Consider the following 24,606-nt stretch of genomic DNA (forward strand, 5'->3'; position numbering starts at 1 on the left):
TGATTAGGTCTAGAATTCCTCTCCATAGAAGATAACCTACTTCTCGCGCAAATCTGCAGTGTTCTTGCAGGGCTGCTGATGGGTGGTCCTGTTCTTTTCGCAGTCCTGTTTGCGCAGAGATGGAACGAGGAACTTAGCGTATACCACTCTTTTTGACGACAGGAGTAAAAGGCTGTTCAGACTACCCGAACAATGTCGTTAAGGGAAGCACTCGTACTTCTCAGACTTCGTCGTTCCGGACCCCGCGAGCCCGGGGCAGGCACCAGGTCCACCCGGGGCTGAGCTGCCGCGGCGCCTGACAATGCCCCCTCGCGCCCCGGCCTCGGCGCCCGCTCCCGGCTCCAGCGCGCCTGCACGTACGTAGCCTTCACGTGTGTGTGGATACGGAGTGCATGTGTGGAGACGGAGGAATATGCTCCAACAAATTTCGGATAGAAGCGCCGAGGACAGGACGTGGGGAAGGTAGGAGCCGCGTGCACGGCTCCGGCCCCGGGCGGGAGGCGGCCGCAAGCCGGGCCGGCAGCGCGCAAGTCCGGCGCCAGCCGCTAGAGCCCCCAGTGCGCGGCCCGGCCGCGGGGCGCCTCGACCCGACACAATAAACTCCGAGGGCCGAGGGGCCGGTGGGGCCGAGCGGCCGCCCCGCGCAGCATCGCCATGTGAGCGGCTGCCGCGGCCTCGCGGGGACCCAACTTTCCCGGGCGGCGGCGCCCAACTTCCAGCCGCCCGCTCCGGCCCCGCAGGCCCGCGGCCCCCGGGGGAGACGCGACTAAGTGCGGGCGGCGGGGCCCTCCCGGCCCTCACCCCGCACGCGGCGCCCCGGCCGCCTGGCCTCCCTCGCTCTGGCGCGACCGCGGCGTTCTCTGAGGTGGAGTATTACAAACATGGCGCCCCTCGAGCCCGGAGCCCTTCGCGCGGAGCCGGCGGCGGGGTCCGGGCGGGGGGAGCCGGGGAGGAGGGAGGAGGCCGGCAGGGAGGAGGAGGAGGCGGCCTGAGCGTCCCCCCCGCCCCCCGCGCCCGTCGCCGGCTCAGGCCCGAGAGGCGCCGGGCGGCGGGAAGGAGGCGGCACCGGAGGGGAGGGCCGGGCGCGGCGGCGGCGGCGGTGGAGGAGCCGGAGCATAATGGTGGGGAAAGCTCGGCGGCGGGGCGGCGGGGCGGGCGGGGGCGTCCGTGGAGATGGCGCGGCCCGCGCGGTGGAGCCTGCCTGGCCGCGGCCTCTGGGGCGGCGGCGGCACTAGCGGGTGCTGATGGTCGCTCGCCCGCTCGCGAAGGGCTCTGAGCTGCCGGGGAGCTTTGTGGATGGCGGGCCGGGCCGGCGGGGCCTGCGAGGGCGGCGGCGGGGCCTGCGGAGGCTGCGGGCCCGCGCCCCCTCGCCTTGGGCGGCCGCGGAGGAGGCCCCGGGATGAGGCCCCGGAGGACCGCGCGGGGCCTGCTCGGGCCGGGAAGCCGCGGAGTCGCGTGAGCACCGCCCGCCGGGCCCCATGCCCCTCTTTCGGTCAGGCCTCCTGGGCCCGTGCGCAGTCGGGGCCGGCGGGGAACGCGGCCCCGGGCGTGTGGCGGGCGGAGAGGAAGCGTTTGTCGCGCGGCATGTCGTGTGCTAGCCCGGGAGCGGCGGGCAGGGCTGGCCCCGAGGCCCGGGGCGGAGATTCGTCGGTCCCCCGGGGCTGTGAGCGACCCCGGCAGCGGCGCCGCCGCCTCAACAGGTCCTCGCGGACCTCCGGGACAGTCCTGCGGGGTCCGCCGCCCTCCTCCCACCCAGAGCTCCGGGGAGAAGCTGCTGAGGACGCTGCTGGGACGAGGGGGGGCGCCGGGACCCGGACTTTCACTTGCAGTCTCCCCTCGCGCTTTTCTCCCGAGCCGGGAGGAGGAGGAGCTGGCGATGTGTGCGCCGTGCCTGATGTCTTTTGCAGAGTGACCGCCGTACCTGTTTTATTCGTGTGTACCCGGGCGCGTTGTGCTGTGCGGTGTCCTATGCGGTGGGTACGCAGTACCGGGGATCGTATATGGTGTGTACTCTGTGTCATATGCAGTGTGCTCGAAGTACCCGGTGTCGTACCAGGTATCATACACGGTGTGTACATGGTATCTTCCTCACTTAGGCTGTGCACTCAGTCCCCGGTATTTTGTGCAGTATGTGCATGGTACCCTGCTGCCATATGAGGTGTGTGTGTGGTACTCCGTGTCATATCCGAGTGTGTATAGTATCTGGATAGTATTGAATATATTTACCTTACCTGGTGTCACATACAGTGTGTATGTAGTACCTGGTGTCATATATGCTGTGTGTATAGTATCAGGTGTCATATACTGTGTGCACACAGTACTTGGGGTCATATATGGTGTGTACATAGTATCCTTTCACACTGTATGTGCAGCACCCAGTGTCATATACAGCCTTTACGCAGTTCCGGTATTCTGTGCAGTATGTGCAGGGTACCGTGCTGCCATATGCGGTGTGTGTGCAGTATTCAATGTCATATACATTAGGTATATAGTATCTGGTGTCATATACAGTGTATATACACTATCTGGTGTTACCTATGTTTTGTGTATATATATGGTGGCATATACAGTATGTATACATTACCTGGTGTTATATATGGTGTGTAGGTAGTACCCAATGTCATATGCCATGCATATATAGTACCCAATGTCATATGTACCATGCACGCACTATCCTTGTCACAGAAGCTGTACCCAGTGTCAGATGCAGTGTGTGCCTAGTACCGAGTGTCATATGTACTGTGTACACAGTACCCACTGTCTTATCCAGGGTATGTAGTACCCTGGGTCATATACGGTGTGTACATGGTATCTGGTGTCATGAATGTCTGTGAGCCTGGAGGAGATACCCAGGTGGCCCATTCAGGGCCCTGCTGGTAGGAGGGAGTGGTGCAGGTTGGGTTTTTAGGGAGGTCTAGAACCCTTGGTCTGCCTCACTTAGGTGTTCTGCATCCTACAGTAAGCTGAGTCATATGGAGGCAAGAGCATTCTTTAAAATAATTTAATCTGTTTGTTCAAAAGCAGAAAGTAAATGTTTACTTGTTTTCCTCTAAACCGAGAAATATAGTAATTTTAGCTTAGTAATTATGGTGTGCACAACGTTTTCGGATTTTTGAGGTTACTGATTTTAATTAATGGTTGGGTGTTATCAGGGAGATGGTGTTGGTTGGGTGTTATCAGGGAGATAGTGTTGGTTGGGTGTTATCAGGGAGATGGTGTTGGTTGTGCTTAGAAAGTTGGTAGGCAGGGTCATCTTTGTAGTTTTCCTGAATGTCTAATTTTTACATGCAGGAAAAAAATATGAAAGTAGAGGCATTTAATTTGCCTTGTCTTTGACTAAGTGGCACAGGTTACATTATAGTTGTTATTTTTGGTTGACTCATCTTTATAAGATGACCAGGCTAGAGAATCAAAGATAGAGGATATGGGATGTGATTATGACAGAATCAAAATATTTGTCTTGCTTAGCTCTGTGACTTAAAGGATTTCTGTATTTCACATGGTGCTTTTTCCCCATAGAGATTGCTCATATGAAAACCAAATCTTCCTTTTACAGTCTCTAAATTGGACAATTTATTTTTGCAATTACTGTTTGTGAGGTGTTTAAATAAATGTACATGTACAAGCTTCCAGCTTCACAAAAATAAATCAATTACAATGTTAAAATTTAGTTCTTTCATTCATACTGAATACCATTCTGTTGGTGTTTTTTTGTTTTTTTGAGACAGAGTCTTGCTCTGTTGCCCAGTCTGGAGTGCAGTGGCGCGATCTCGGCTCACTACAACCCCCGCCTCCCAGGCTCAATCAGTTCTCATGCCTCAGCCTCCTGAGTAGCTCGGACTACAGGCGTGTGCCGCCACACCTGGATAATTTTTAGTATTTTTAGTAGGGATCAGGGTTGGGGGTGGTTTGCCATGTTGGCCAGGTCTCAAAACTCCTGGCCTCAAATGATCCACCTGCCTTGGCCTCCCAAAGTGCTGGGATTACAGATGTGAGCCACTGCACCCGGCCCTGTTGGCATTTAGAATGGATGTCATGCATGTTTCAATGAATGACATATGTTTATCTGGACTCTCGTCCTTCATCCTTTGGTAACCCTCCCAGTTTTTTCTTCTTAGGGTTGTTACAGTGGTGTATAATAGAGGCATTCATACCCTTTGGCATACCTTAATTGAGACACTACTTGGACCTAAGAATTTTAATACTTGCAATAAAAGTATCAAATGCTGCTGTAACTTGCTTGCTTAAAGCCCTAACCTGCTGGTGTCAGATTTTCGGTAACTTTCTTGTCCTTCAGTTGAATTCTACATGGAGGAAAAAAAAGAGAAAAAAGAGTTAGCCTTATGATAGTTAAAACTTTTCACTGTTTGAAAACCTTAAATTGGATTTAACACTGAATTTTCTTTTTTCTTTTTTTTTCCTTTTGTTGAGACACTCTCGCTCTGTCGCCCAGGCTGGAGTACAGAGGCACAGTCTCGGCTCACTGCAACCTCTGCCTCCTGGGTTCAAGTGATTCTCCTGCCTCAGCTTCCTGAGTAGCTGGGATTACAGGTGCCCGCCACTATGCCCGGCTAATTTTTCTATTTCACCATGCGAATCTTAAACTACTGGCCTCAAGTGATCCGCCTGCCTTGGCCTCCCAAAGTGCTGGGACTATAGGCATGAACCACTGTGCCTGGCCTATCAATACTTTGATGAATGATATTATTATTCATTTATTTTAATTCATTTGAATAATACAAATAACTAAAATACACTGTGTGAGAGTTCTTATTATAACCATTGGTTTTACGTGAATATTTTTCTTTTTTTCATTTCTGGCACTGTGTCCATAACTGCTTCAGTTTGTATTTTCTGTATTTCCTTGAAGCAGATAGACTTTCCGAATAAAGGAGAACTGGTGTTTTCTCTTCATTTGATCTTCATTAAAACCTCACCAACATTTCTACTAGGAATTCAGCATATGTGAGTTTAATTTCTACCAATATCTCTTACATACTTTCAGTTACTTGCAGTGCCATTATCAGGTTTTCAAAACAAATGTAAATCTGCTTTGATACAGTGATTTGTGCAGATATTAGTGACCTGGAGGTTGTTCTTCAGGTTTTCAGTGTTTTGTCTTCTCTTAGTCTCGACTTTTGAAATAGTTAGTAGCTACAATTTTATAACATAAATGAGGACCGTAATAATAATATATCATGTATTGTCTGTCTACTGTATATCAGCCACTGTGCAAAGTTACTTACACGTACACTCTCCAACTTAAACTTACACATAGTCCTTTTTTTTTTTTTTTTTTGAGATAGGGTCTTGCTTTGTTGCCCAGGCTGGAGCGCAGTGGCGCCATCTCGGCTCACTACAACCTCCACCTCCTGGGTTCAAGTGATTCTCATACCTCTTAGCCTGCCAAGTAGCTGTGACTACAGGCAGGAGCCACCATGCCTGACTAATTTTTGTATTTTTAGTAGAGTTGGGGTTTTGCCGTGTTGGCCAGGCTGGTCTCAAACTCGTATATATCTGCCTGTCTTGACCTCCCAAAGTGCAGGGATTATAGGCATGAGCCACCACGCCGCCCGGCCACACATTGTCATCTTAAAAGCATAGCAGTCAGTCTTCCTTTTAATTATGGAAGGTTCACCTTGTAGCACACTTTAATCACATCCTATCCCAGACACACACACACACAGAAACACACGAGAAGTGGATAGATATTTTTTGAGACAATGTGATTTATATAACATAAAAGTTTGAGAGTCTCTGGGATAAGAGGTAAATGATAGAAACGAAGATAGTGTGAGGGAGAGAAGAACCCAAATCAAAATAGCCAATACAGTAGTCTTTTTGAATAATCATGGCTTAGTTACGGTTTTAAAAACATATGCAGAAATGATTTATTGCTTAAGGAAAGATTTTGTGTGCACCTGTTGTTACTGTTTTTCCATTAGAAAATCCAGAGAGTTATTTAGTTTGTATCATGGAAATGCTGTACAAGTTTTAGTATCAAAATTATTTGCAAATGCAAAGAATATGTAAAATAAGATTTTTTTTAGTGTTTATGTAATCCATTATTATGTCTTAGGACAGAACTTTGGCAAATTATTAGACATAGATATTTAACTCAATTCAATAAATAACCTAATTAGATATTTAATCTTTCGTTGCATATATATTTTTCCTGTTCAGTAACTTCCCGATTTTTATCTCAGGTTTCTTTTAAAGAGAATTTAGCATATTGGAAAATATTTTCATAATTAAAGTGCTGGGTAAATTCTTTTAAAATGTGTTCAATCAGATAGTAGTAGAAATACCCTTAGTGCACATACTTAAGTTATTCACACTATTAATTGTAAAGTTACAGTTGCATTGAGTATGTGACACATTTCATTTAATATGGTAACATCTGCAAATGTCCAGAATGTTTGCTCCATAAATGTCTACAAGTTTGCCCACTTTTATGTAAAACTAAAGAAGTAGAAATGACAAAAGTAATAGAATGCTGCTATATCAGAGTTATAAAGGAATCATATAGAATCTTCGATCTGTTTGTTTTTCAGAGATGAGAGGGATATATTAACAGATCACATTAGCTTACACATTAATTGGAAAATGTGTTTTGCTGAAATACAGTATTTTCATTTTTCTGTAAACTTAATATTTAAGTATAGTAGGTAAACTAGTTTTACATCAGTGCGTTTATAGTTCAAGTTACTTCATAATTCGTTTTATAAGATCACACTAAAATATTGTATTTTCATATAAGGAGAATATAAGCAATTTTAATATCTTGACCTCATTTATTAATACATTGTTATTTATTGAAACTCTGCTATGTGTCATACTCTTCTTAGACGCTGAGGCGAGAAAGATAAGATGGCTCTTGCCTTTGTAGAGTTTACAGTTCAGGGTAACACATTTATTGAAGCAAGCACAGTAAAATGTAAAGGCAAGAGGACTGCTTGAGCTCAGGAGTTTGAGGCTACAGTGAGCTAAATCAGCCACTGCACTCCGACCTGGGTACTGTAGGACAGTGAATGAATTAAGATAAGTCGTATTTGAGTTAGGATTACTTGCAAAGTCTTAGCATTGATGATTTAAAATTTATCCTGATTTGTAATTTTGAGATTTTACTATATTAACAACCTGAGGGTATTTAAAAGCAACTTTATTATAATTGGTAACTTTTAAAGTGCTCTGTTGAAAAGTAGAACTGTATTAAATATCAAACATATATTGTGTTCTCCAGATATTATCTCAGCATTTAAATGAAAGGTAGATCCAAATTAAATTTGTAGTTTTTTGTTCTCTGCGGTTTGGTCTGCACATTATGTTAAGTAAATTTAAAATATAGGTTAAGAGCAAAGGATATTCATTCCTAATTTAAGCATTTATCATGTGAACATGAAAGATACTAAAATATTTAAAGGATTTCTGTTGAGAGCTTGTCATATAATATTAGCTCTCATAACTAGGGTTAAAAAGCCTATTTTTTTTTTTTTTTTTTTTGAGACGAAGTCTCACGCTGTTGCCCAGGCTGGAGTGCAGTGGCACGATCTCGGCTCACTGCAAGCTCCGCCTCCCGGGTTCCCGCCATTCTCCTGCCTCAGCCTCCTGAGTAGCTGGGACTACAGGCGCCCGCCACCGCGCCTGGCTAATTTTTTTTTTTGTATTTTTAGTAGAGACGGGGTTTCACTGTGGTCTCGATCTCCTGACCTTGTGATCCGCCCGCCTCGGCCTCCCAAAGTGCTGGGATTACAGGCTTGAGCCACCGCGCCTGGCCAAAAAAGCCTATTTTTAAAAATTGGGAAGATATTGTGGTTTATAGCAAGATAATCTGATTTATATACATTTTAATTTGGCTGTACACATTAGGTCGCTTTACGAGTCTACTTTCTAAACAGTTTTTAGGAAGCTGGGTTTAATCATGAAAGTTGTTTGTGGCAGCACCATTTGTGTTATTTGTGTTTTGTTTTGCTTTTAGACACGGTCTCATTCTGTAGGGAGTGCAGTGGTGAGAACTCTGGTCACTGCAGCCTCCACTTCCTGGGCTCAAGTGATCCTCACAGCCTCCCCAGTAGCTGGAACTACAGGTGTGTGCCACCATGCCTGGCTAATTTTTTGTAGTGATGGGGTTTCACCATGTTGCCCAGGATGGTCCCAAACTCCTGAGCTCAAGCGAACCACCTGATTCGATCTCCCAAAGTGCTAGGATTACAGGTGTGAGCCACCTTGCCCGGCCTGTTTTTTCAAAGGGGTCACTTTTTGAGTGTCTCACATACTAGGCAATTTTCATATCCTGTTTAGTCCTCACAAAAGCATCATGAGGGATGTGTCATTGTAACAATTTGTAATAAGCGAATAGACTCAGAAGGGTTAAGTTACTGGTGCTCAAGGTCGTAGAGACATAATCAAATTGGTCTGAATTCAAATGTATGACTACCGGGAGGCTGAGGCAGGAGAATGGCGTGAACCCAGGAGGCGGAGCTTGCAGTGAGCTGAGATCCGGCCACTGCACTCCAGCCTGGGCGACAGAGCGAGACTCCGTCTCAAAAAAACAAAAAAAAAAAAACCAAAAAAAAACAAAATGTATGACTACCACACCTGTAATCTGCTATGCTGCTCTGTTTCCCGAAAACCCATCAACTCCTTAAATCTTTATAGTGATATACCTTCATTTTCCCAATGCACTTTTATAAGTGCCAAAGTACGTAATATTAACAAAGTGTAAAACTGTGTACCACTGCTTATAAAAGCAGGAGGTAGAAAGACAGGAGTATTAGGAAACTCCGGGCAATCAAAACATTCTATTTATGAAGTTCTGGTTAATGCCTACTCACTGGTAATGACAGCTAGTAATCTGAGAACAAGCATAGATAATTGGTTCATTTTCTTGCTTGTCACTATGGTAGCTCACATTAGGAAGATAACTTGGTTCAGGGACAGGAGCACTGGAGGCGGGGTACCTGCAGGTCTTCATTTTAATACTTACATAATGGAGAAAATTGTTTGAAAACATTTGGAATTAACTCAAGTATTCTTGCTGTCTTGGAAAGGGAAGTCATTGTCTTGAGGTTGTAACACTCCCCCTACTGGATAAGTTCAATTTGGATTCAGATAGCTAATTTCTTGAAAGCTGTATTAAATGCTAATTTCTTGAAAGCTGTATTAAATGCTAAGGCTTCAGCATTCTGTTGGGTATGTACTGTCATCTAACATAAAATAATACCATTTTGTGAGAAGCATATGGTTAAGAGAGAAATAATCAAGTGATAGCACCCACAGATTGAGATCATCCTGACACTCATCAGCAGTGATGCTGCAATGGAATAATTGAGGGCTAAGCATGAGGGAAGCTCTCTCAACTTTTGAAAGCTATTATGAATTTTTTAGTTTTCTCTTCTTGTAGAGTCTTGATTTATCTGCCTCTTGCTTGTTTTTCTATCTCGAAAGTATGTCTGACAAATGCTGTTTTAGAAAGCAGGTCCTTAATTTTCTATTGAATTTTGACATGGAGCCCTTCCCCAATTAATGTAAAATATACCTACTTTCACTGTCCAGTTCTTGCAATACAAAAAAAAAAATTGAGAAAAATTTGTTTGGGCCTTCCATTGATGTCAAATTTAATAGGTTTTGAGAGGAGGTTATTTACCATTAGAGATGTTGTCTTTTTAAATTATAAATGATATAAGTCTACAGTATTTTTTCTACTGTACTTGTAATTTGGCATTTTCTTGTATGTTTAGAAAAAATCAAATTTAATATTAAAGTACCAGAGAGCCTTTATTTCACAATACTTATTTTACCAGTCTGCACATGTATGTTCTACAATTATAACTTAACGAAGCCTTTTACTTGTGATCAATATTCATGTTGGATTATTTCAGGTAAGAAACTGCCATTTGAGGCAGGGTCAGGTGGCTCATGCCTGTAATCACAGCACTTTGGGAGGCCGAGGTGGGCGAATCACTTGAGCCCGGGAGGCAGAGGTTGCAGTGAGCGGAGATCCTGCCACTGCACTCCAGTCTGGACAACAGAGCAAGACCCTGCCTCAAAAAAAAAAAAAGAAAAAGAAACTGCCATTTCAATCATTTTAAAGTTAATTTTTTAATATTTTTAGGACTGTTCAAATAAAAATATTAGTCTCAGTTATTTTCAAATGAATTAAAAGCTGAACAGCCAGCAGTCCAATTTAAAGTTAGACTTTCCACTCATGCTGAGGAAAAATTCACTGTCGTTGCAGTCGTATTTGTACCTCATTTATCTATTTTAATTTAATTTTGTTTTTTAACACAGAGTCTCGCTGTGTTGCCCAGGCTGGAGTGCAGTGGCACCATAACCGCCATAACTGCTCACTGCAGCCTCGATCTCCTGGGGTTAGGGGATGCTCCTGCCTCAACTTCTCGAGTAGCTGGGACTATAGGCACGTGCCACCACACCTGGCTAATTTTGGTACTTTTTTCGTAGTGGGGAGGGTTTTCCCATGTTGCCCAGGATCATCTCAAACACCTAGGCTCAAGTGTTCTGCCCATCTCGGCCTCCCGAAGTGTTGGGATTACAGATGTGTAATCGCCTGGCCTATTTTTTTTAAATAAACTGTTTAGAATTTTAGATGACAGTGTTACACAACTCACATTAGGAACTAGGAGTGAGTTAGCATAGTGGTTCTCAGTTGTGGCTGGCTGAGCATCTGAATTCCTTTTTTTTTTTTTTTTTTTTAACAAAAACATTAAATCAATCTCAGGGGTTGGGTCTGGGCTCTAATTTTTTATTTATAGATATAAAATGTATTTTATATATAATATATGCAGACATATTTCATTAGCTTTAGGTGCAAGTGGTTTTTGGTTACATAGATAAATTGAGTAGTGGTTAAGTCTGAGATTTTAGTGTGCCCATCACCTGAGTAGTGTACATTGTACCCAATATTTTAAAAATATTAAATATTAAAGAGATTCTTAAAATCTCTTACTCCTCTTCCACTCTTCCTCATTCTGAGTCTCCAGTGTCCATGATACTACTGTGTATGCCTTTGTGTACCCATAGCTTAGTTCCCACTTACAAGTGAGAACATGCAGTGTTTGGTTTTCCATTCCTGAGTTATTTCATTCAGAATAATGGCCTCTAGCTTCATTCAAGTTTCTGCAAAAGACATTATTTTATTGATTTTCTTTTATGGCTGAGAGTATTCCATATGCATATATCACTTTTTCTTTTTTCATTTATTGGTTGATGGGCACTTAGGTTGGTTCCCTATCTTTGCAATTGTGAATTGTGCCACAAGAAACATATGCATGCAGGTGTCTTTTTGATGTAATGAGTTCTTTTCCTGTGGGTAGATGCCCAGCAGTGGGATTGCTGAATGAAATGGTAGATCTACTTTTAGTACTTTAAGGAATGTCCGTGCCGTTTTCCATAGAGGTTGTACTAATTTACATTCCTATACATTCCCATAAGCATTCTCTTTTCTTCACATCCATGCCAACACCTATTGGTTTTTGACTTTCCGATAATCACCATTCTTGTGGGGGTAAGGTGGTATCTCACTGTGGTTTTAATTTGCATTTCCCTGATGATTAGTCATAGTTAGCATTTTCTTACGTGTTTGTTGGTTATTTGTATATCTTTCTTTGAGAAGTGTCTATTCATGTCATTTGTCCACTTTTTGTTGGGATTTTTTTTCTTGCTGTTTTGAGTTCCTTGTAGATTCTGGATACCAGTCCTTTGTCAGATGCATAGTTTCCAAATATTTTCTCCCATTTTGTGGGTTGTTTACTCTGATGATTATTTTCTTTACTGTGCAGAAGCTTTTTAGTTTAATTAGGTCTTGTTTTTCTTTTTGTGGCATTTGCTTTTGGGGTCTTAGTCATAAATTCTTTGTCTAGGCCACTGTCCAGAAGAATTTTTCCTATGGTTTCTTCTAGAATTTTTATGGTTTTTGGTTTTAGATTTAATTCTTTAATCCATCTTGAGTTGATTTTTGTATAGGGTGAGAGATAGGGATCCAGTTTCATTCTTCTATGTGTGACTATCCAGTTTTCCCAGTATCATTTATTGAATAACGTGTCCTCTCCCCAATTTTGTTTATGCTTTGTCAAGGATCAGTTGGTTGTAAATATTTGGCCTTATTTCTAGGTTTTCTATTCTTTTCCTTCCTATGTGTGTACTTTTATATCAGTACCATGCTGTTTTGCTTACTATAGCCTTGTAATATAAAGTCAGGTAATGTGATGCCTCCAGATAATAGTTATTTTGCATAGGATTGCTTTGGCCATTTGAGCCATTTTTTGGCTCCATATGAATTTTAGGATTTTTCTCTATTTCTATTAAAACAATGTTTGTATTTTGATAGGAATTGCATTGAATCTATAGATTGTTTTGGGCAGCATGGTTGTTTTCATGATACTGATTTTTCCAATCCATGAACATGGGATGTATTTCCATTTGTTTGTATCATCTGTGATTTCTTTCAGTAGTGTTTTGTAGTTCTTGTAGCGATCTTTCACCTCCTCTGTTAAGTATACTTCTAGAGTTTTATTGCTGTGTTGTTTTGTTTTTGCAGCTATCATATAATAAAGGATTGAGTTCTTGATCTGATTTCTCAGTGATACGGTTTGGCCATGTACCCCCCGCAAATCTCATCTTGAATTGTAGCTCCCATAATCCCCATGCATTGGGGGAGGGACCCAGTGGGAGGTAATTGAATCATGGTGGCAGGTTTTTCCCATGCTGTTCTCATCATAGTGAATAAGTCTGGCGAGATCTGATGGTTTTCTTTCTTTTTTTTTTTTTTTTGAGACGGAGTCTCGCTCTGTCGCCCAGGCTGGAGTGCAGTGGCCGGATCTCAGCTCACTGCAAGCTCCGCCTCCCAGGTTTACGCCATTCTCCTGCCTCAGCCTCCCGAGTAGCTGGGACTACAGGCGCCCGCCACCTCGCCCGGCTAGTTTTTTTTTTATTTTTATTTTTAGTAGAGACGGGGTTTCACTGGGTTAGCCAGGATGGTCTCGATCTGCTGACCTCGTGATCCGCCCATCTCGGCCTCCCAAAGTGCTGGGATTACAGGCTTGAGCCACCGGGCCCAGCCGATCTGATGGTTTTCTAAAAGGCAGTTCACCTGCACAGGTTCTCTTGCCTGCCATCATGTAAGACGTTCCTTTGCTTCTCCTTTGGCTTCCGCCATGATTGTGAGGTCTCCCCAGTCATGTGGAACTGTGAGTTCATTAAACCTCTTTTTCTTTATAAATTACCCAGTCTCGGGTATGTCTTTCTAGCAGTGTGAGAACGGACTAATACACTCGGCTTGGTCGTTGTTGGTATATAGCAGCACTACCAATTTGTGTACATTGATTTTGTAGCATGAGACTTTACTGAATTCATTTATCAAATCTAGGAGTCTTTTGGAAGAGTCTTTAGAGTTTTCTAGGTATATGAGCTTATCATTGGCAAACAAATAGTTTGACTTTCTCTTTTCCAATTTGGATGCCTTTTATTTCTTTTTCTTGTCAGATTACTCTGACTAGGACTTCCAGTACTGTGTTGAATAGAAGTAGTGAAAGTAGGTATCCTTGCCTTGTTCTAGTTCTTAGGGGGAATGCTTTCAACTTTTCCCCATTCAGTGTGATGTTGACTCTGGGTTTGTCATAGATGGCTTTTCATATTTTGAGGTATGTTCCTCCTATTGAGCTGTAATTTTTAAAAGGAAACAGTTTTATTTTAGCTTTTCAAGTTTCAAATTTTTATTTTTTGAGGTGGGCAGAGGTATATGTGCCTTTTTAAATATTTGTTTTTGGAGTAGCGTATATAAAATGTTGTACCCTGGGACTTTTAGCTCCAAGCCTCAGGAATTCTCTTTCAAGAATCAGATCCATGAAGTTCCCTTAAAAAGATGATAATTAAAATAACCTGAAAAATAAATGCATCCTAGATGAGAGCCTTAAATCTTTTTGGATTCCTCAAACATGCTACTGTATTGCCAGAGAAAATGGATATCGAAGGTATCGTTTATTGATATTCCCTGATGGTCACAGATATAACTATAATCATAGGTAAATGCACATTAGATCTTGAGATACGTTATAGTCAGGATATGGGCTGCCATCCAGTTTGAATGTCTGGGCATTCCGGTAATTTGAAAAACAGCAATACAAAAGTGTTCCTGCCTGTCCTGTAGCCAGCTCTCCAGGATGTCTCCTAATCCTGATAGGCATCCCTGGGACAGTCAGATCAACCATCTTGGGGTTATGTCTTCAGTCAAGTGAGACCACCCGAGAAGGTTTTTCAGGCTTTTCCTAGGTCTCTGGCTAGCCTCTTCTTTATCCCTGATGTTTATATGGATTTCGGGTGATTATTGATGTTCCTCCAGGCTAGGGGTATTATTTCCACGTACAGATGGTTCTACAGGTTTGTCCGTCTACAGGAGTAGATGAGAGTCTCTAAACTAGTGTCAGAAGAGTGTGTCTTAACTTCCTTTGCTCTGGGAAGAAGCCCTTGAGGTGTAAGACTCACTGTGGCTCCAACCCCTACTGTCCAATATTTGCATTCACTCCTTAGTAATTATATTACTCACACTAGGGTTTTGAGGCTTCACAGGTATCCCAGGACCTAGGCAGTGCCTGATAATTTCCACAGGTTTCTTTATTTTCTCTTTAACATAGTGTTCATAATTCTTCACTGATTCCACAAAAGCCAAGATGCATGGCAGGTGGAGTTTTAGGGAGTGACCAGGTAAGCCTCCCTGGGCTTGGTGCTGACTGTTGACAGGGTGCTCACCAGGGCCTCATCAGGGCTCTTCGTTTGCTCTTCTGATGGTGCAGCACAGCCTTGTCCACCATTGGTTTTCCACTGGTGTCAGTGTCCTTACTGTCTTCCGGGTTAGACCTCAGGTGATAACACACAACGTCTGTGTTTTTAAAGTGTGCTAAGTCAAATTTTCTTAAATATACATAATTTTGTGAGTTTTAGATTACCAGATACATTCAAGAATTATATTCTTAATTGCTGCTGTGTTAGAATTGCATTTTAAAGACAATAATTTTATGAAATTTGAACTTGAAGAATAAAGTGGAAAATGTTACACTAAACATTGTGAATAATAGGAAGGGAGAGGGTCTGATGTCTGACTCATAGAAAGTAATTGACTTTGAAAAATACGAATTTTCTGAAAAGAAAGGCTGAACTGAAACTTGACCACTCCAGTCTCTGATCTCTGTCTCCTCAGCTCAGTGAGACCACAGGCTCCCTTTGGATCTCCATCCATGCACTGTGGCCTGGGAATTGCTGTGAGGCAGAACGCTGAGGTGGTGGTGGTTGTTATTATTGTTATTATTATTTGAGACGCCTAGGCTGGAGTGCGGTGACGCTATCTCGGCTCACTGCAAGCTCCGCCTCCCAGGTTCAGCCATTCTCCTGCCTCAGCCTCCCGAGTAGCTGGGACTACAGGTGCCCGCCACCACACCCGGCTAATTTTTTGTATTTTTAGTAGAGATGGGGTTTCACGGTGTTAGCCAGAATGGTCTCGATCTCCTGACCTCGTGATCCGCCCACATCAGCCTCCTAAAATGTATTATTTTTTAAATATGGTTTACTTTTGAAAGAACAATATAATAGTAAATAACTACTTAATACATGTACTGTTAATAATATTTTCATATTAAATTCTGGGTATGTTTTAGTATAAATGGGCACTAATTTTATACTTTATCAAGTCTCACACTTTAAATAGACATTATATCACTTAAGAGAAGGGCAATTCTGTTGTGGGAGTGGGGAAGAAAGGCTGAAACAGAGTCTAATGAAGTACATTATTTCTACACTTCTTTCTCTTCCTTTTTAATGGAACCCTACCCCTCAGATAGAGTGGCCACTAGTTGCTTTGACCACTCCATCTTCAGAGATTGCAAGGCAGAAAGTTTGAGAAATGGAGTCATAAGTGAAGGAAATAGTTTGGCAGGATTCACCCCAGTTTAGCCTGAAAGTGTTAGGAATGGATATGAGCTGGCCAGCACCAAGTCTAAAACCTGGCAGATTTTAGAGAATCTGTGCCTCAGGCTGTAGCCATTTTTAATGCTGATGAGATGGGATTATTCTAGAAAATATACCTTTAGAAGTCACAATAATTAATTAATTTATATATTTTAGTTTCCTGGACACCGACTCTCCTCCCCCTTCTCCCCAAAACCTGTGTTTACTCCTAGACCTCAGAATCCTTCTTCACCCAGTGCCCTAGACAGTCATTACACATCCATTAAAAATGTGAAATGTGAGCAGACTTAATTGGCACCCCTTTTCAAGATTACAAGAAACATATTTTAACCAAATTAAAACTCAAAGTACTTTAGAAAGAGCTATTATATTGCAATAACCGAAATATTTGGTTATTTAGCTATAGAAAGTGCCAGATTTATTGGCACACATTGTCAGTGTCCACTGTTGGCCATGTCTACTGTTGCCTGACACTTCACGATGTGTAAAGTAATTGTGAAATTTTAATTTTTTATTTCACATTTAATGAAATATTTTATATATTTTCAAAGATACAAACTTTGAGAACTATATTCATTCAGTAAGACGGAGTCAAAAATAAGACAGAAATGTGTATTTTCGAAACCAGAATTCTGTTGCTCAAAAGTTGGACATCAGCCTGAAGTATGTTGTGACTGTGGTGACATGTGGCATCAGAGTGAGTGCCAGGAGCTGTTCTTCCCGCGCATGTCTTTGCTAGATTTGATCTAAAAAGTGGCCGTATAATTCCCTAGTTCTTTTTCCTGTTGTTCATTCATGCTAGTAATATGTATATAGTCAGGTAAAGTTTTCTCCTTCATTGTGGTATAGTCTCTTTTGCATGGAATGGCAAATAGTTGAGGGTTTAAAAATTATGGTAATTCCCATGTAATCACAATGTAAATAATGGAAAAGTTCAGTGGCAAACCTTTTCTTTGGTCTAACTTCATGAATTAATTAAAACGTGATAATTTCAAAGATAAATGTATTAGGAAAAAAGAGAGGTCAGTAGAGGTTGAGATACCACCTGAATTGTTGTCTGTAGTATTATGCTATTATTAATGTGTATAACATATAAACTATTGCATTATCCTACCTTTTAAATTCATTATTAAGCAAGATGTGTAACTTGTGGTGTAAGCTATTTGTATAGGAACAGATTGAAATTTCCTATTGTCTCTCTGCCCTTGAATACCTTTATCCATGGTACTGATGTACTGATATGTTCTCTAGGTAATTCACATTCCACCAGTTTTGAAGTACAGAATTGTTATTTGCTATTTTTGTCAGATATGAAGCTTACTATTATACAATCTGCAAATTATGACAAATCTCTCAAAAAATTTGAGAAATGAAACATTCTGGTTAAATTTAGCACAGACTAGTATGATTGCTATATAATAAGTGAATAGCCAATTAAAATGAATATTAATAAAAATGTTTACATATCCTGTTTCTTCAATTTTCAAGTTCCTAGTAGACAGTGATTATGTCATTGTAATTAACTTGTTAGGAAATGTTCTAGCAGATGACAGGATCACAGTAATCCCTGATCTACCATGCTGGTAATTATTCAAAGTTGGCTGTCTCAAACTAGAAATATCACAAAAAGTTTCCATTTTTTAAAAATCTACCTCTGTTATTGGCATACATTCTATTTATATCAGTAACATCTACAGAATGTTTATTGTATGTTACAGAAATGGCGATTCAAAACATTTAAAAAGCAAAGATTACATACTTTATTATAGTTGAGTCTCATTATTCACCGTTATGCACTGAATTGATGAATGCTGACCTGTTGCACTAGGGGAAATAGTTTGGTTCCTGTGAGCCTCTAGTCACAACATTTTTATAAACCAAAGTGCCATTTGCATTAGTTGGGTTCATTTACCAATGTCCTTGTAAAACAAGCCAATTTCTTCCACGTAACCCATTCCCTCTGTAACCTTTAGCAAATATTAAAAAATTTCTTTTGCAGCCTCCTGATCTGCAGAAACTGCCTTGCCTTCAAGTTTAATGGTTTCATGCCATACCACCTTTTGAACATGAGACAGCCAGCACTAGCCAAGAAGGGTTTAACATTTTCCTGACCCTGTGTAAAGAGATCATGAATTTCTTTGGCTTTCAGCTTTACAACATTGCTGTTCACCACACTTGCTGTTTAATTGATCATCATCCCATGAATGCACAAAGTTAGCCACTTTTCTATAACTTCATCACATGTTATAGATGTTACCGTAGCACTTTTGGGAATGGCCTCATACACAGATGAGCGCATTTTCTTTTCATTTTTCTGGGTGTATCATATTGTTGAATCATTGACATTGAACTCAAGGCCAGCATTACTATAATTCATACCTGAACAAAAGCTCATCTAATACATACATATGTGTGGTGTTACAGTGTCTCTGTAAGGCACATCACAGCCTTCTTGCACTTAGGAACACTAGCACATCAGCATTACACTTGGGGGCCACTATAAACAGCAAAATCACAACAAAAAGCACAAAAAAGCGAAAAACCTGGCGTCATAGATCTCGAGACGGACGCCTGTTATTACAGCATGAGAACTGAAACGAGAAGGCAGAGCATGGTCGCGGGGGTCCCAGCTGGGAGTGTGCATGCTGGTGACTCAGTTGTCAGCTGCTCCGTGCATTTCTGTGGTCATATGATGTCAGAACACCATAAGGATTGATTTTGGGATTACAAATAATTTTAGCAAGTAGGAACATTTGCAAATATATAATCTGCAAATAATGAGAATCGATGTAGATAAAATAGCTACAGCTTTTCTATATGAGGATTTTATATCTTTTTAATAGATACAAAGATTTTAATAGATATAAAGATAAAAACATTTTCACATCTTTTAATATATCATTTTATTAAAAAGTCAATTTTGTACTGAAATTTCATGGCTACAAATGAAATATAAGAAAATTTCTCTTATTTTGTCTCCCATCCAAGTACTAACCAGGCCCAATCCTGCTTAGCTTCCAAGATCAGATGAGATCAGGCGTGTTCAGGGTGATATGACCGTATTTTGTATTCTATTAGTTGGACATCTTTTTTTTCCATGTAATTTTATCTCTGTTTCCAACCTAGGCAGTAGTGGCTTAGTATATAATATGTTTTTGGTGTATATGACTTTAAAAGAAGAATCAGTGTTTGGCTTTTGGCTTTGGCTCCCCCCCGCCCCACAAAGCATCTCTTATGGTTAAAAAGAAAGTGAGATTTTTATGCTGAAAAATGTACTTTTTTGGTATGTAGCTTTAAAATTTTATGTTGAGAAAAGTGTATGCAAAATCTTGAAGGAGAAGATGGACAAATTTAACTACATACAATTTAAAAATGAAAAACCCTGTTGTTAACAAAGAAGGGAACTGGAACTATATTGGCAACATAGATGATAACCCAAAGGATAATACTCTTATGGTATATAAAGAATTTTTAGCTGGGTATGGTGGCCCACACCTGTAATCCCAGCACTTTGGGAGACCAAAGCAGGAGGATATCTTGAGGCCAGGAGTTTGAGACCAGCCTGGGCAATATAGCGAGACCCCATCTCTACCAAAACAGCAACAACAATGAGAAACAGAAAAAGGAATTTTGAAGAATCATTAAGAAAATAGCAAACAATACAGTGGGAACACAAGTGGTACTTTTCTAAAGAAGAGCTACAAACAAAAAAAAAGGTTTTGCTTGAAATGATGTTTGGCTTCACTAGTAATTTTTTAAAAAGCAAATTAAGACATGGTATGATTTTTGCACTTTTGGTTTTGGCCAAGATTAAACCAAGACCAAAAATCTAAAAAGATTACCTATTAGCCATAATATTTATAATTTAAAAACTCACGCCCTTATTCAGAGGGGAGCTTCCACCCTCTTTTACCGTAACCAAAGAGGTCCTCTTTGGGAGACTGGCTGTCGTCATGGTGATGTATTGACGTTTTGGTGTACAAGAGACTTAAACCAGTTCTAAAAGGACAAGGGAATCCTTTGAGAAACCTATATACAGTTACTGGGCCATCGAGTGGCAAACCTTGAGGGAGGATATAGAAAACAACAAATTTCAAGCACAGGAGTGCAAAAGCCTGACCATTTAATTTACAGCAGGGATTTTTCAAGTCTGGTGGACTTTACCCTGCAGGGGCTATTTGGCTCTGGAGACAATTTTGATCATCATGCCTTGGAGGATACTATAGGCATCAACTAGGTAAAGGCCAGGGAAGCCACTGAGCATATGATGCACAGGATGGCCTCACAACCAGGAGCCACTGGCCTCAGATGGCTCCAGGGTTGAGAGAACCTGCTGCAGAGAGAAACAGCCCCTGTGCACCTGAGTCGATTTTTCTGTATTGTTGCATATGATGACCTTGGGGAGTTAGAAAACATGTTTGTTTATACTCTGTTTAAGCAGATATGGGCATTTCAAACATACGTTACAGTTGCAGTCACATCTTAAGAAATTTTTAATGCTTAAAGAAATCACTTACTTGGAAAATTTATAGAATGTATCTTTAAATTGGGATAAATCAAACCTTACTGTATTTTGGTGTTTTACTTACACAAAGCACATAACTAAAACTTATGGATGGTAGATCCTTTTCCCTCTGTTCATGTGATTAATTTCTTAGCATAAATATGCTACATGCTTTAAAGTTCTAATCACAAAGATATTATATACTTTAGCTTAAAGGCCCTTATTAAGTAAAAACAAAACAAAATAACTAGTTCCCTAACCTTCAGATAATGTGAGGACCATCAATTTGGAAGTAAACTAGTGGAATATATTCATTTGAGAAGTAACATATTTGTGGAGTGGAGAATTTCAGATCGTTTGGTCTGAGTTTTCATACATATCCAGGTCATGATTCCAAATACTTATTTAATAAAAACACAGAAAAAGAGCCACGTTAAAAATACAAACAAAATGAGGCCGGGCGCGGTGGCTCAAGCCTGTAATCCCAGCACTTTGGGAGGCCGAGACGGGCGGATCATGAGGTCAGGAGATCGAGACCATCCTGGCTAATATGGTGAAACCCCGTCTCTACTAAAAAATACAAAAAACTAGCCGGGCGAAGTGGCGGGTGCCTGTAGACCCAGCTACTCGGGAGGCTGAGGCAGGAGAATGGCGTGAACCCGAGAGGAGGAGCCTGCAGTGAGCTGAGATCTGGCCACTGCACTCCAGCCTGGGTGACAGAGCAAGACTCCGTCTCAAAAAAAAAAAAAAAAAAAAAAAAAAATACAAACAAAAAATACCTTTGTATTACTTACCTATTTTCAATGATCTAGGCACAGATCTCCTTACTGGTATTTGAGGACTGGCAGTATAGGCTCTCTTACATTCTTTGATATTTCTGATGGCAGACAAGAGGGTATTAGAAAGAGTCAAGTTTGTTTTTTTAACTGAATTTTACAGTTAACACTTGTTATTTTTATTGATAAATTACTGTGTACCATAGTGAACTTTTGATGACTAGGACTTGGCAATTTCAGGAAAATAATTTAGATTTAAAATATGGTAAAATGTTAAGTTGTACCATAAAAGGTTTATATTATTCTCTCTAGTATATTTGAAAATTTCCATAATAGCTTTTTTTATTTTTGTTTTTGGAGACAGAGTCTTGCTCTGTCGCCCAGGCTAGAATGCAGTGGTGCAATCTCGGCTCACTGCAACCTCCGCCTCCCAGGTTCAAGCAATTCTCCTGCCTCAGCCTCCCAAGTAGCTGGGATTATAGGTGCATGCCACCACACTTGGCTAATTTTTGTATTTTTTGTAGAGACAGGTTGTCACCATGTTGTCCAGGCTTGTCTCAAACCCCTGACCTCAAGTGATCCACTTGCCTCAGCCTCCCAAAGTGCTGGGATGACAGGCATGAGCCTTTGTACCTGGCATAATAGCCATTTTTAAAAGTTAATAATTAACAGTAATGAAAATGAAAGCACACATAAGCTACTTTCCTAGAGGGTAGGGGAAGCCTCAAGGAAAGGAAGGGCAAAAATCAGGAATCCTGGTTTGGAAATTCTTTATAATTCTGTGTAAGTTCATAATTTTAATAGACACTATAAAAATAGTCCTCTGCTGACTCCTCACTTGAACAAAGTAACAGGTAAATTGACTCCAGTGACTTTTTAAAAAAGTATACAAATCAGTGATTTCTAGTGCATTTACAAGGTATTGTAGCCATTACCACCGTCTAATTCCAGAGCATTTTCACCACTCCAAAAAGAAACCCCAGACCCAATAGCAGTCATTTCCCATTTTCTTTCACCACATCCCCTGGCACCTACCAGTCTTTCTGTGGATTTGTCTGTTCTGGATGTTTCATATAAACAAAAATCATATAATATGTGGCCTTTTGTTTCTGGCTTCTTTCACTTAGCAGAATGTTTTCAAGGTTCATCCATGTTGTAGCATGTGTCAGTATCTTACTCCTTTTTCTGGCCAAATAACATTTAATTGTATGAATAATATTCCATTGGATATAACACATTTTGTTTCATTTTGTTTATCCATTTATCAGTTGATGGACATTTGGGTTTTTTCCACTTTTAGGCTAATGTCAGTAATACTGCTGTGAATGTACATGTACATGTTTTTTGTGTAGATGTATGTTTTCAGTTCTTTTGTGTATATGTTTAGGAGTGGAATTGCTAGGTCATTTGGGAACTCTGTTTTCTTTTTGAGGACCTGCCATACTGTTTTTGAAAGCAGCTGCACCATTTTACATTACCAGCAGCAATGTATGAGAACACTGGTTTCTATTATTGCACCAGTTTCTATTATTCTGTTATTCCTTTTCTTCTTCTTTTTTTTTTTGAGACAAGGTCTCGCTGTGTCACCCAGGTTGGAGTACAGTGGTGAGATCTTGGCTCACTGCAGCCTTAGCTCCTGGACTCAAGTGATCCTCTGACTTCAGCCTCCTGAGCAGCTGGAACTGTAGGTGTTTGCCACTACGCCCAGCTAATTTTTGTTTTTTTGTAGAGACAGGGTTTCACCATGTTGGCCAGACTGGTCCTGAACTCCTGGGCTCAAGTCATCTGCCCTCTTTGGCCTCCTAAAGTGCTGCCATTACAGGCATGAGCCACCGCACCCAGCCTGTTGTATGATTTCTTGATTGAAGCCATCCTCGTGGTTATGAACTGGCATTTCATTGTGATTTTGATTTGCATTTCTCTAATAACTAGTATTAAGCATCTTTTTATGTACTTACTGGCCATTTACGTATCTTTTTTAGAGAAACATCTGTTCAGATCCTTTATCCATGTTTTACTTGGGTTATTTGTATTTCTATTGTTGTAGTAATTTTTGTATATTTTGAATAGAACCTCTTTATCAAATATATGATTTGCACGTTTTTAAAAATTTTTTTAAATTTCTTTTACATTATATGGTTGTCTTTTCACTTAATGGTGTTCTTTGAAATACAAAACTTTTTAATGTTGATGAAATCCACTTTTTTTTTCTTTAGTTGCATTTTGACATGATCCCTCTTATTTTTTTTTTCAGTAGGTGATTGTACTCCACTGTATGGATGCCCCATACCGTATTCAACCAGTTCCTTATTGATTTACTAGTACAGATAGGGCTATGATAAATGACTTTATATATACATCATTTTGTGATTTTTGCCAGTGAGATTGGTGGGTCAAAGAGTAAATGCATACGTAACTTTGGTGATTATTGCCATATTCCCCTCTATAAAGACTGTGACATTTTGTGTTCCCACCAGTAGTGTATGAGAATGCCTACTTCCCTGCAGCCTGTAAAGCAGAGTACATTGCCAGGCTTTTAGAGTTTTGCTAGTCTAATATGTAGAAATGATATATTAAATGTAATCTAAAAATTGCTCTTCTCTAATAATGAGATAAATTAAGCATCTTTCAATGAATGTGTAGGCCTTTTGCGTTACTTTTTGTGTTTTCTGTTTATCCGTATCTTGTGCTCATTTTTTTTCTATTGGATTTTGGGGTGTATTCCAAGATTTTAGAGGTTCTTTACATATTAGGGATATTAGCCCTGAATTTATAAGTTGCAAATATTTCTTACACTTTTGCCTATTCAGTTTGTCACTTGTATTTTTACTTTGTGTGTGGTGTATTTGGGATGTGCAAAGGGTTTAATTTTGCTTGTTTTTGGGTTTTGTGTGTGTTTTCTTGTTTGTTTCTACTCTTTGATTTTAAAGGAATTTACTCATATTTCCATCTAATACTTGATAGTTTTGATTTTCTGACTTTTGATTGTATTTTTCATTCATTCTTTTGAGTTTTCTGAATATATAGTCACATCATCGGTGCCATCTGCAAATAGAAGATGCTTTACCTTTTTCTAGTTCTGATTCCTCTGATTGCCTTCTCATGTGATTGCATTGGTAAATACCCTCAAAGCAGTATGTAATAAGAAGGGATATAGTGAGGATCCTTAACTGTTTCTTTATTTTAACATAAAATCTTCTAATGTTTCTCCATTAAGTAAGATGATAGCTTTGAAGCTAATATGTATACAAGCATACCTTGGATATACTGTGGGTTTGGTTCCAGACCACCACAACAAAGTGAGTATCACAACAAAGTGAGTTACACACATTTTTTGGCTTCCCAATGTGG

At 40.8% G+C, this 24,606-nt stretch overlaps 1 protein-coding gene across 18 annotated transcripts in view; it reads left to right on the forward strand.

The window, feature by feature from the left end:
• The first annotated feature begins 23 nt into the window (after positions 1 to 23).
• Positions 24 to 24,606, forward strand: part of ZMYND11 (zinc finger MYND-type containing 11) — a 118,901-nt gene continuing 94,318 nt past the window's right edge. For 6 of the 18 annotated variants that reach the window (XM_050805160.1, XM_050805167.1, XM_050805169.1 and 3 more), the window contains exon 1: positions 1,030 to 1,121. The gene's annotated coding sequence lies outside the window, so the exon portion shown is untranslated. Of the gene's footprint in view, positions 463 to 556; positions 866 to 1,029; positions 1,122 to 3,197; positions 4,966 to 24,606 lie in introns of those variants that run through there. The other 12 variants (XM_050805162.1, XM_050805170.1, XM_050805174.1 and 9 more) reach the window with 4 other exon arrangements.

This window comes from Macaca thibetana, chromosome 9 (assembly GCF_024542745.1).
Source record: "Macaca thibetana thibetana isolate TM-01 chromosome 9, ASM2454274v1, whole genome shotgun sequence".
Classification (NCBI taxonomy): Eukaryota; Metazoa; Chordata; class Mammalia; order Primates; family Cercopithecidae; genus Macaca; species Macaca thibetana.